This window comes from Camelus bactrianus, chromosome 9, assembly GCF_048773025.1.
Source record: "Camelus bactrianus isolate YW-2024 breed Bactrian camel chromosome 9, ASM4877302v1, whole genome shotgun sequence".
Classification (NCBI taxonomy): Eukaryota; Metazoa; Chordata; class Mammalia; order Artiodactyla; family Camelidae; genus Camelus; species Camelus bactrianus.
In genome coordinates this window covers 1,751,302-1,764,045 of record NC_133547.1, presented here as the reverse complement: position 1 = coordinate 1,764,045, position 12,744 = coordinate 1,751,302, and the positions used below count along the sequence as shown (strand labels likewise).

General features: G+C 47.2%; 1 long non-coding RNA gene across 2 annotated transcripts in view; it reads left to right on the top strand.

Annotated features, from left to right (window-relative positions):
• The window catches only part of LOC123618822 (uncharacterized), a 64,741-nt gene extending 53,243 nt beyond the window's left edge, over positions 1 to 11,498 (top strand). Inside the window, exons 4-6 of one of the 2 annotated variants that reach the window (XR_012508925.1) lie at positions 3,120 to 3,229; positions 3,849 to 4,797; positions 8,056 to 11,498. This is a non-coding gene — a long non-coding RNA (uncharacterized LOC123618822). Of the gene's footprint in view, positions 1 to 3,119; positions 3,230 to 3,848 lie in introns of both variants that reach the window. The other variant, XR_012508924.1, reaches the window with a different exon arrangement.
• The last annotated feature ends 1,246 nt before the right edge of the window (positions 11,499 to 12,744 follow it).

Here is a 12,744-nt window from a genome sequence, read left to right as displayed (position 1 = left end):
ACAGACATAGGAAACAAATTTATGGTTACCAGGGAGGAAAGGGTGTAAGGAGGGACAAATTGGGAGTTCTGGATTAGCAGATACGAACTACTATATATAAAAAAGGTAAACAACAACGTCCTACTGTACAGCACAGGGAATGATATTCAACATCTTGTAATGGCCTATAATGAAAAAGAATATGAAAAGGAATATATATATATATATATATATATATATATATATATATATATATATATATATATATATGATATATAAATCACCATGCTCTACAATAGAAGCTGACACAACATTGTACATCAACTATATTTCAATTTAAAAAAAGGGCATGTGAGCAACCAGCCAGATCAAACCCTTGTGATCACTGGGGTGTGAGAGACACCAATGAATCACATCCTGGTCTGAGGCAGAAAAGATGCAGGTGCTTGGTGTACCCCCAGATCTCTGAGCAGCCAGCTCCCTGTCAGCTCCAAGGTTCCTCCTCAGAAGGCCCTTCCTTGGCCCTCTCATCCAAAGCAGATGCCCTCTAGGTGACTCGCAAGCCCCTCATCCTGTTTTATCATCTCCATTGCATTTATCATCCTGACATAGAAAAATGGGGTGAGAGAAGAAGGCCATGTCACAGGTCCCAGGTGAGTCCCTGGGATGCACCTCATCACATGAGGGTCCTTGGCTTCGTGTAGGAAAAATCCAAGAGTGAGCCATAGTTGGGTAAAAGTCGATTTATTCAGAGAGATGCACACTCCACAGATAGAGTGCGTGACGTCTTAGAAGGTAAGAGGAAAACCACGAGGTAAGGGGTTGTTAGTCTTTATGGGCTCGGTAACCTCATACGCTAACAGGGGCTCTCCCTGACAGGCACTGTTTGGAGCTGAGAAACATCCGAAACTACACCCCACATTCAGTGTCGCTCGGGGGTGAGGGGATTCTCTCCCGTGAGCCTGGCCACTGTGGAGGCCTCCATCTGGGAGTGGAAGTGGGATTTTAGGGCTACACCTCATCTGAGCTTTTGTCTGTGGGACCATGTTTAGTGTGTGTGGCCTCACCCGGGGCAGAGCACTAGTTGGGGTTTTTCCCTTTCTAGCCTTGGTCTTTCATTCCTTTACCTGCCGAGGTGTTAGTTGGGAATCTCCCCTTTGGGCCAAGGAACTGTGACCCTGAGAGGCTGTTTTGAATTTTGGTTTGCTTGGTATCTGGTAACATCGGCCGTGAATAATTAAGTGCGGATGACCAGAGCTCTGTTCCATTTTATAGTCTCCGTAGGGTATATTTTGCAAAACTGGGAGATCTTCAGCTATGCTCCCATAAATGAATGAAAATGGTATTTTATTATAGTAACTTTAATTGAAGTAGTTGATTTACAATATATCAATTTCTGACATGCAGCATAATGTTTCAGTCATACATATATGTGCATATATTCCTTTTAATATTTTTCACTATAGGTTACTACAGGGTATTGAATATAGTTCCCTGTGCTGTACAGTAGGACCTTGTTGTTTATCTATTTCATATATAGTAATTAGTATCTGCAAATCCCAAACTCTGAATTTATCTCTCCACCTTTTTTCCCTTTTCCCCCTGGTAACCGCAAGTTTGTTTTCTATGGCTGAGCCTGTTTCTGTTTTGCAAGTTCACTTATCTCAAAAGATTCCACATATAAGTGATATCATATGGTATTTTTCTTTCTCTTTCTGCCTTACTTGACTTATAGTGATGATCTCCAGATCCATCTAGGTTGCTGCAAATGGCATTGTCATTTTTTATGGGTCAGTAGTATTCCACTGTGTGTGCACGTGTGTGTGTGTGTGTGTGTGTATACCACAACTTTTTTATCCAGTCAGAAAACTTTTGTAACACTGTGTGGCCTCAGGCCTCCCTGAGATCTGGAGAATGGTCCCTGATGGCTCTGCTGTTACCCCAAGGTGGACCTTCTGCAGTTGCTCAGGATTTGGGGGGGGGTGTCTTGGTACCTGAGGCCACACCTTGTTCTCTCTTCCTGGTTTTGCTGAGACTGAGGCATGTGAATCTGAGGAAATGGTGTATTACTATCTATCTATTGCTATTATTTCTTTAAACTGAAGGGGATGTTCGGAAACTGGAAAAAACGAAACAAACCCGAAGCAGCCAAGATGATTAGGTGTTATAAAAGGGGGGCAGCTGTCTTCCTGTGCCTTTGAGCTACAGACGGTCTGCCTGGGCTCGCAGGGGAAAGATGGAAACCTGTGAGAGCTCTGCTTCTGTCTTTATGTAGGAAATTAACTTGTAAATGAGCTCTATTTAATTGCCTTTACAAATTAAACACTTCTAAGTACACAGACAGAACAGATTTCAGGTTCACTAGCTTAAGCTCCTTGGTATAATCAATACAGACATGTCTTTTATTGTACCTAAGTTTACCAAAGTCAGTAGGTTATGTTGTTTCTGTTGCAGAGTCTGTCAGCAGAAAGAAAAAAAAGGTAACTTGGTGATGAAATTCTTACAAGTGAGCTTAAATGAGATCAGAGCTTACTGGGTGAACTCTTCAGAAATAACTGTTTTAGGCCTGTTCACTTAAAAACAATCTCAAGATAGTTCGCGACTTAAAATTTTAGAGTTGTGCTAAGTTAAAGTAAATGATGGCAGTTTGTTGAACAGCTGAAAAGCTAGGTCATTCCCAAAGATACTGAAATATTCACTACATGTAAGATTTTTAAGAATTAAGGATTATAATTTAAATATGTAATTGAAGCTATTAAAAATAATGAAAACATTTCAGTATGCAGTAGGAAAGTAGGATGTATGTTCTGAGTAAGAAAAGATCTGAGGAATGGAATTGCATTTTGTTAAGGGAAAAGGGCATGATCAGGTCCCAGAGCTGGTTATTTCTAGATGGGGAGAAAAATAAAGGACAAACTACTGTGGATACAGAAAGTTGTGGAAAGCTTGTAGAAAGGGAGCCCTAACAAAGGAGCTCTGTGCTGAGATTAAACTTAATTAGGTAAATGATTTTGTTATTAAAAGTGGGCTGGTACAGGACTAGAGCTGGTGCCTCTCTGTTAAGAGAACAAGTTTACTTCTGATAACAGGCTGTGTGAACATTTTTGATATAATTCTAATTAAATTTATTTTGACTTCAGCTGACTTTGGGATGCTTCAGAAGGCCCCTGAGACATCTCAGAGAAAAATATTAAAGTACCTAGGACCGGCTGGTATGTTGAATTACACGGGGAGCACTGTCAACCGCGTGGTAAGCCCCCTTGGATTATACAGTTCAGACAAGTGTTAGTATGGACATTCTAGAAATCATACAAAGTTTCTGAAATTCAGAGATGTTCTGGTAAAATGCTATTAGTCATGCTTCCACGTATCTTAAAATGCTGTGGGTCACAGCAACTTGAGGACTTTTTTTTGGTCAAAAACATTATAATTAGATCTTTTACCTTTGCCTGTTTGGGTCTTTTATCATTCATAGACAGTTAAACCGATGCTCTGCAGAACTGCTTCAAGAAGATTCATCAAAAGGACTTTCGGACAAGTATGGGTTTCTTTGAAATCATACTGCTGAGCTCAGTAAGATATTCAGGAAGTCTAATGAAAACTGTTAGTAAAAGGGATTGATTGCATAGGATTGAGTGAACTGATGAAAAATTACAATTTTTTTGGTTGTTTGAAGTACTACTGGCTTTTAATCTGTTTTCTAATTGAACTGTTTACCAAACGTTTGTCTCCCTATTAATGTTGCTCCAGTGTTTAGGATAGAAAAAGAATTCTCTAATGGAGCTGTCACAGAGTATAACTACTCATGATGTGTAACAATGCTGTTTAAGTCTGCTTCTAAAAGCACATGTACGATGCTTGTCTAACAGCTGGCGTAAGTGATGAAGTGTATGGGCTGTAAAGTGTTTCCCTGTTAACATACCTCTGAGCCTGTTCACCGCATCTGATCAGTTCCCCCAACGTGACTGACTAGGCAAATATAAAGGAGGCCTAGCACCGAGGGACATGCTCTAAGCCTGGGACCGAAGCCACCACGTCAGCATCCAGGGACAGGTAATTCGATCATCAGTGCTTTCTACTGAAAGATCTGTAATCCAAGGGGGAAACATGGAAAAACCTGCACATACTGAGCCCCTTCACCCCACCCCCATGGCCATCGTCCTCCGGCTTAGACCATCACACAGCCTCCTTGCCCGGTCTCCTTGCCTTTACTGCCACCCAGCCCACCTCCACCCAGCAGCCACGGGGCCTCTGAGCTGCAGCCCTCCGGGGTCCTTTCATGCCTTGGGCTCTCTGTGCTCAGAACCCTTCTCTAGCCTCCTCTTCTGCATCTTGTATATCGAGCTGTGCTGTGCTGGCTTCACCCCAGTTTTTCAAACACACCAGTCTTTCCCGTCTCAGGGCCTTTGCACTGGCTTTCCTCAGCCTAGAATTCCTTCCTCAAATCGGAGTGTAACTGTGTGTTCGTATTTGACCTCACTCACAATGCCATCTGTTTGGAGAGCCCGTTCCTGGCCACTCCTCTAAGTAGCATCACCCCTTCTCCGCTCTCTCACCCCTCTAATTTACTGCCTCCGGATCACTTATCATTTTTGGAAATTGTATCACTTTGCAGGTCTGAGACAAGGACTTGGGGACTAGCAATAGTTTATTCTGGGGAGGGTGGAGTCTGGGATCCAGGAAGCAGTGCATCGGTGCACCTGGCTCTCAACTACAACTCCCAGAATGCCGAGTGCCCAGGCACCTCTAGCGCATGTCTGCTTCCAGCTCAGGCTGGAGATCTTCGCGTCCTTGTGTGGAAGCCAGGCGGCTTTGCAGGTGAGTGAGAGTGAACGGGTGTGTCTGCATGAGCAGTGTGCGTGGCGGGTGAGCACGTCTGTGTTGGGGAGTGGGGTGTATCAGTGTGCGTGAGCAGCAAAATGTGACTGAGCCAGCATGTGCACTGGTGTGTGCAGGTGACTGTGTGTACGGGCGTGTGTGAGGGCATCTCATGCGTTTGAAGATGTGTTTGTTCTAGTGAGGTATGCGTTTAGGTGAACCAGTATGCGTGTGTGAGCCCTTGAGTTTGTGAGTGTGCATGTGGGCCATTTGTGGGGTTGCACTAGTGGGAGCTGTGTGTCTTATTCCTGTTGCCAAGTCTGTATTTCTCTGCAGGTGTCTGCAGCTAAGTGTGCCATTGTCCCCGTTGCCCTAAGCTTTAAGGGTGCCTGTGAGATTTTACTTGTGATTAAAGTGTGTGTGTATGCATAATGCTCATGGCTGCAGGTCTGAGGGAGTGGTATGACATGAGGGCTTAGATGTTACTCTGTGTGTGTGCTGACGGGGACCTGTGTGCCACCTGACCCTGGGTGTGTGTACAGTTGTTGACAGGGCCTGGCCACGTGCGCGTGAGTCTGTATCGGCGCGTGTGTCTGGTGAGGCCCTGGGTGTCGTTTGGTCGAGGGTTTTGTCAGTGCTGGTGTGTGGGTGGTGTGATTGCACTGGTCCCGAGGGCATGGGGGTGCATGTCTGAGGCCAGGGACCAGTATAAACGGGAGGCTGTGGTGCCAGGAGTGGGGTACTGTTCTCTTCTTCACTGCTATACCTCTAGCACCTAGAATTGTGCCAGGTGCCCAGTAGGTGCTTAATAAATGCTTGCAGCATGAACAAATGGGATCCTGTTCCCCCCTGCTCTTCCTAGTGGTGTGTTTCAGCTCTCTGCTGGGCTTTGAGTGCTGACTGGTGAGAGACAGTCCCTCCTGCACAAGCTGTCACGAGTGAGCGCGTCAGTGCACGCAGAGGGCTTAGAGCCGGCTCTTCCTGCGTGGACTGTGGTCTGCGTGTGTGCGTGTCATCTCTCCGGTGCCTCAAGGTCCTTTGTGGGTGCCAGTGTCTGATTTCCTGTCTCTGGGTCTGGTCTTGTTTGTGTCTGTGGACTCACAGCTCTGGGGTCAGCAGTCTGGGTCCCGACACCAGCCCCAGCCCTTTCTAGCTTTACGGCCTTAGGCACATTGTGTCTCTGGGCCAGTTTCCCTCTCTGTGAAATAGGGACAAAGAGTTCTTACCTCATGGCGTACTTACAAGGTCAGATAAGGCAGCCGTGACCACAGCCCCAGGTCAGTGAGGACAGGATGGCCATGGAGGGAACGGGCTGGAGGTCAGAGGTGAAAGCCAGCAGAGCTCTGGGTCTGCTGAAGCAAGGAAGGTCAGCGGTGGGCAGGCTGAAAAGCAGAAGAGGCCAAGCCCCAGTTACCAGGGGGCCAGGCTCTGAATGTGGTGACACCATGGCAGAGAGGCTGGTTGTGTGCCCGGGACACAGGACCCGGAGACTTACTGATGGCCTCCTGTTGGTCCTTGAACTGGCAGGAGGGTTCTCTGCTGGGAAGGCTCCTGACTCTCCCTGTGAAGCCGCATTTGCTAAGCCCTCGTGGGTGATTTTTGGGGTATCAGTATACAGTTGCAGTCCTGGGAGCCGTATGTCAGTGTGACTTATGAAAGAGTGCGAGTTGGGAGAGTGACTTGCATGAAATTGTGTAATTTTGTAGTTTTCTTCCTGATTATGTGTCTGTGACTGAAGGCCAGTTTGCGGTAGTGTACTTTATTTTGTGGGAGTGTGTGTGACAAGTAGCGATGAGTGATCTGGCGTGTCTCTGTGCGATGGAGTGTGAGTTATGTCTGTGACTTTGTGTGTGGGGGGTTACCTGGTGGGTGGCTGTTGTGACTGTCATGTAAGGCTGGGCGTCTATGTGGGAGGAGCTCGCTAGTACTGCCTGAGGAAGGGCGTGGGGGGGTGTGGCGGCAGGGGTGGGGTCCAATTATGACAAATGTGTCCAAACCAAGTGGTCACACTTTGGTGAGTCTGTGGCTAAGGTGTCACTGTTCCCCTGGTGAGGCACCCTGTGAAGGATGGTGTGCGGGGCCTGTTTTTTCTCTGAGGCCACACTGGGTTACTGAACTCTCGTTCTGTGCCAAGGTGTGGCTGGGGTGGGTGAGGGAGGGGTGCCCCCCCCCCGCCCACGTGACAGAGCTGACTGCCCTCGCGTCTGTGCTCTGCACCCCGGTTTCTGCCACACCCTGTGGTCAGGCGCACTGTACCAGCACTCTCCGTATTACACACAGTGCGCTCTCATACTCTTTCAAATCCATTCTATTTCAAAACTTCTTGTCACAACCCACTAAAGCAGAGGTCTCACCTGGGGGCGACACGAGGCAGCATCTGAAGCCATTTCTGGCTGTCACAGTCAGGAGGGTGCTGCTGACACCTGGCAGAGAGAGGCCAGGGATCCTGCTCAACGGCCCACCACGTCCAGGTCAGTCCCCACAACACACACTTACCTGGCTCAGAAGTCAGCAGGACCAAAGCTGAGAAATTCAGCTGACTCTAAATTAGTTTTGTTTGATGAGTCATTGATGAACCACAACTGCCTAAAATTAGATGTCCATGTGATCTGACCCCCGACCCAGACCCAGTGAGGTGGTGAGGGCTCCCTCAGCCCATCCTGGGCCTAAGTATCCTGATCAGTCTAAGTGCTCATCCTCCTGGATGAGCTGGATTCAGCCTTGACACGTTCCTTCCCTCTGTGGGTCACCCCGCTTCCCTGGATTTGAGAGTCTGTGCATACCTCTCCCTCTCCCAGCCTGGCCCCGATGTCCACCTTCACTGGAGAGTCTGTGTATCAGCCATGCTCTCTAGAGAAACAGAACATCAGTGAGATTTAAGAAGTGGCTCCTGCATCTGTGGGTTTGGCAAGTCCAAAATTTGCAAGGCTGCAAACCAAGGTGGGTGTTGATGCTGCCGTCCTAAGGCGGACTCTTCTCTGGGAAACCTCTTTTAGTTTGTAAGGTCCTTCAACGGTTGAGTGAGGCCCACCCACGTCATCGAGGATGACCACCTTTACTTAGAGTCAGCGGGCTGTAAATGCTCCCCCCATCTATAGAGTGTACCTCCACAGCAGGACCCAGACCAGTACCTGACGGCCTGGCCAGGCTGACGTGTAAGACCAGCCATCACAACCGGTAATACAGCAGCCACGTCTTACTTTCAGTGTCTCGTCTCGCATCTTACGGGAACCTGTATTTTTGAAAACTTACTTTCAGGCTGGGATGCCGGAGCTGACAACAGGATATCTTCCAAGCACAACGTCTCTGAAAGCTAGGCCCCAAAAGGCTCTTGAGACATGGAATTCATAAAGGCCGGCAGCGCGGACAGCCTCCCCAAGAGCGCGGTCCCGGCGTCAGCTGTGCGCAGCGGCAGAGGGGAGGCTTGGGCCATCCCAAGTGTGGGAGAGCCTTCAGCTCCGGCTCCTTCCTCGCTCAGCACTGGCGAATCCACTCGGGAGGGACCCTATGAATGAAGTGAGTGTGCGAGGACCATCAGCCAGAGGGCAAACCTTACTCAGCACCAGAGAGAAACCAGAGTGCGAGGACTGTGCCAGAGCTTTTGGGCAGGGCCCCTCCCTCCGGGAGCACCAAGACGCCCACAGAGGCCACGTCCCCGCAGTGAATGGGACCCTTCAGCAAATGCTCAGCCCGCCTCTCCCATCAGAACATCCACATTGGCGAGCAGCCCTGTCAGTGTACCGAGTGTGGGAAGGCCGCCCGCAGCCGGTCTTCAGTCAGCACCAGAGCACGCGCACTGGGGAGACCCTGTGAAGGCAGTGAGTGCACGAGGGCCTTCCGCTGGGCCTCCCCCCTTCCTCTCCACCAGAGAACTCATACAGGCGAGAACGCCTACAAGTGCCCCAACTATAGGAAGCCCTTCCCGTACGGGTCCTCCCTCACCGAGCACCAGAAAACCCACCCAGGAGAGAAACGCTGCAAGTGCAGAGACGGCGAAACGTCTTCAGCTACAGCTCCTCTTGGCCTTGGGAGGATCCCTGTACAAGTAAGGCGTGGGGGGCCACCTTCAGGCACTGCTCTTTGCTGCCCAGGCACCAGAGGACCCACTGCATCAAGACACCTGTGAATGTTAGACTGTCTGAAAGCCTTGAGTCGTGCGTGGTTCGTCTAAAATGTACATCAGAGGCACCACACCAGGGGGACGTCCTACAGATACAGTGATCTGGTGGCAACTTCCAACACTTCTTACTGAAACACGTGTGTATGGAACCTTCAGATTTCATTCAGCCCTCCAGATGCCTAAGACATCACACTGTACATTACTCATGGGGATATGGGTTGGGGGTCCGCAAACCACCCCTAGGTTCAGTGACCCACTGGAAGGACTCTGAGAACGCGGCTTAGTCGCACCCACGGCTAAGACTTACCATGGTGAAAGGATTCACTACGCAACCAGCAATGGGAGAAGGTGCACGATGGAGTCTGGAGGAGACGAGGTGTGAGCTTCCAGAGTCCTCTCCCCAGGAAGTTGCTCCGGACATGCTCAATTCCTCCAGCGAGATGTGGCAGCACTTTCCTGCCTCCTCCTCCAACCTGTGGAGCTCTTTCCTGACCTCAGGGCCTTTGCTTGTGCTGCACCTTCTGTCCAGAACAGCTCCTCCCTGTGTTCCAGGGCTGACTTCTCACCCTGTGGTTTTGACTCAAAGGCTACCTCCTCAGAGAGCCCTGTTTGGACTCCCCAGTCTGAGCTCAGCCCTCCCAGGATCACTGCCTGTACCCCACACCTGGTTTTCTTTCCCTCTGTAGTATGTACCACCTTGTTTTGTCTTTTTATTACACACTGAAGTTTGAGAAGTACTAGTTTCAGGAAAGAGTTGATTCAGATGGAGGCCTTCAGGTCAAGCATACCTCTCCAGCTCAGCCTCAGGCCCCACTCACCTCTGCACAAAGGGCCTGGTCCCTGCAGGCACTCCCAGTTTTCAACCCTTGCCTTAAGCTAGTGTTTCTGAAACTTAAGCCCTCTGGGGGCTGTGCTGAAAGCTAGTTAAAACCCACAGTGATCAGGAGGTCTGAGAGCGCCTTTCTAGCACTTTCCCTTGTGTATGAGTTTCTTATGATTGCTCTAACAAATTACCACAAACTGGGAGTCTTAAAACAACAGAAATTTCTCTCACCATTTGAGGCCAGAAATCTGAAATCAAGGCGTCAGCAGGGGTGCACTCCGGCTGCAGGCTTTAGGGAAGGCTCCTTCCTGGCCTCTTCAGCTCCTGGCGGCTCCTGGCGTTGCTTGCCTGGTGGACGAGTCATCCAGTCTTCAAATCCTGTGTGTCAGACTGCCCTCTGCCTCCCTCTTGGAAGGACACATCTTTTGGCATTTAGGGCCCATCCAGACAGACCAGGATAACCTCTCTACCTTGAGATCCTTAGTCACGTCTGAAAAGACCCTTTTCCAAATAAGGTAACATCTAGTTTCCAGCGGTAGGACCTGAACTCTTTGGGGGCCACCCTTAGCCTACTACACCATGTAATGGGGAGCTGCTCTGGTCACAGTGAGTCACACGGGCCTCAAACCTCCAGGCCGGGTCACAGTGTGGCCTGGGAGTCACAAGGGCCGGGCCTGGACTCAGTCCTGACACCACCGATCTCTAGTTGCATGCTCTTGAGCAAACTGCTGCATCTCCCAACCTGTTTCCTCTCAATCCCCACCTAGTTGGGGCGTGGGGATTAGACACCATGTAAGCACCCAGCATAGGATCTGACCCATAGTAATTCTGATGCCTCCAAGTGGGCCTATAGGCCAGACATAAAATATCAGCAGATGGCATACAAAACTGAGCATTCCAGTTTCTACTGAAAAATCTAAGGCTCTGGTAACAGTAGGTCCTTCGGTTAGAATTATTTCCCCTCTTCACTACATTCTGCATCCCACCTACCTGGCTCCCTCAGGTGGATGGGTTTGCATCCTACAGACAGGTTCTTTGCAGCTCAGGCCTTTTCTTCTCTATTCCAAACCGGTCTTTCTACCTGAAAGGCTGAAGCGGGTCGGATGCCATGGCAGAGGGTCCCACCTGGAGGAGACCTGCTGCTCAGGTGGCCTAGACCGAGAGTGGGAGGAGATTCAGTGCTGAGGCCCAGGGTGGGGGCATGGCTGACCCCTGTGAGGTATATTCACAAGCATGTGTGGGTGTGGGTGTGGGTGTGGACACATATACTCACCACACTGCTGTGCGTCTCTGCATTTTCCTTCAGGGCATCCGTGGCCCCCAACTACTTTAGGAAGCCTGGGGTCTGGTTGGCTTAAATGCATGCAGGGGGGCAACGGTGAAGTAACCCCATTTCCTGGGATGCTGAGTTTTTGAGAACTATAACCAAAAACACCCCTACACAAAGAAACCTACAACTGCAACAGTATGTCGGAATAACTAAGGAAAACTGATGAGAAGAAAACCACAAAACCTTACCGGCTGATAAAAATGCTTGAATATATAAAAGGAAAATATATTCCTAGATGCTAAGATTAAATTTAACAATGTTAATTCTCCCTAAGTTCACGTCAATAATTATTAAAAGGCTGTTTTTAATTGGTAAACAAATTTTCATCTAGAAGAATAACAATTATTTCATATACTTTTTAAAGGCACAATGAATTCTGGTTTTTGAAGTGAAAAAAGTGAATAAAGGGCTGCAAATGGCAAAATATCCTTTTTTATAGGTGAGTTGTATTCCATTACATATATATATATATACACGCTACGTCTTCATCATCTATTCAACTGTTGATGTGCACTTAGGATGCTTCCATATCTTGGCAACTATAAGTAATTTTGCTGTTACATACACCCTGCTATTATCTTTATGAGTTAATTCTTATTTTGTGGATGGCTTTATTCCTTTGATAACTATGTAAGTTTAAAAAGCTAAAGCGTTAAACGTTCTTAGAAACAATCAACAAGTACATATATGTAAATTAAAAAGTATATGTACGGTAAAAAAAAAATTATCTATCAAGCCATGAAAGATATGGAAGAAACTTAAAAGGCTACAAACTGTACAATTCCAACCAAATGACATTCTGGAAAAGGCACAGCTAGAGAAACAAAAAGATCATGGTTTCCAGGGGCCTGGGAAGAGGCAGGGAGGGAGGAATGAATAGATACGGAGCACAAGGGATTTTTAGGGCAATGAAATTATTCTGTATGATACTATAGTGGTGGCTACATGTCATTATGAATTTGTTAGAACCCATAGAATGTACAATATCAAGGGTGAACCTTAATGTAAACTATAGACTTTGGTTGATAATAATGTGCCCATGTTGGTAAATCAATTGTACCAAAATATGCCACACTAATGAGGGATGTTGAGGGTAGGAGAGTATATGTGTGGGTGGGGAGGGCTATGTGTGAACTCTGTTATTTTCTGCTCAGTTCTGTTGTGAACCTGAAACTGCTCTAAAAGAATAGTCTGTTTAAAAAAATACCACAAATTCTCTAGGAATCAATTTAACAAAGCATGCTCAAGGCATTTATAGAACTTTACAATTCTACTAAGGGATATAAAATAAAATCTGAACAAACTAAAAGATAAAAAAAGGCAAAATAATGGAAAACTCATAATGCTATAAAAATTTTAAAATATAGATCTAGGATAAAATAGGGCAACAAGACAGTGAAAGTGAATGATCCAGATACAGAGCCTATTATAAAATAATATATTATGACTGTATGTATCACTTATTAAATTAAAGTTAATGTTGGAGATCTAACAATGGGGAATAATTTTTATCCTATTCTGTAAGACATCAAAGTAACTACAAGATTAGTAAAAACGATAAAACACTAATGAAGGAAATTACAGATGATTTCACAAAATGGAGAAAGACAGCCCATGTTCTTGGATTAGAAGAATTACATGTTAAAATGGCCACACTACCCAAAACAATCTACA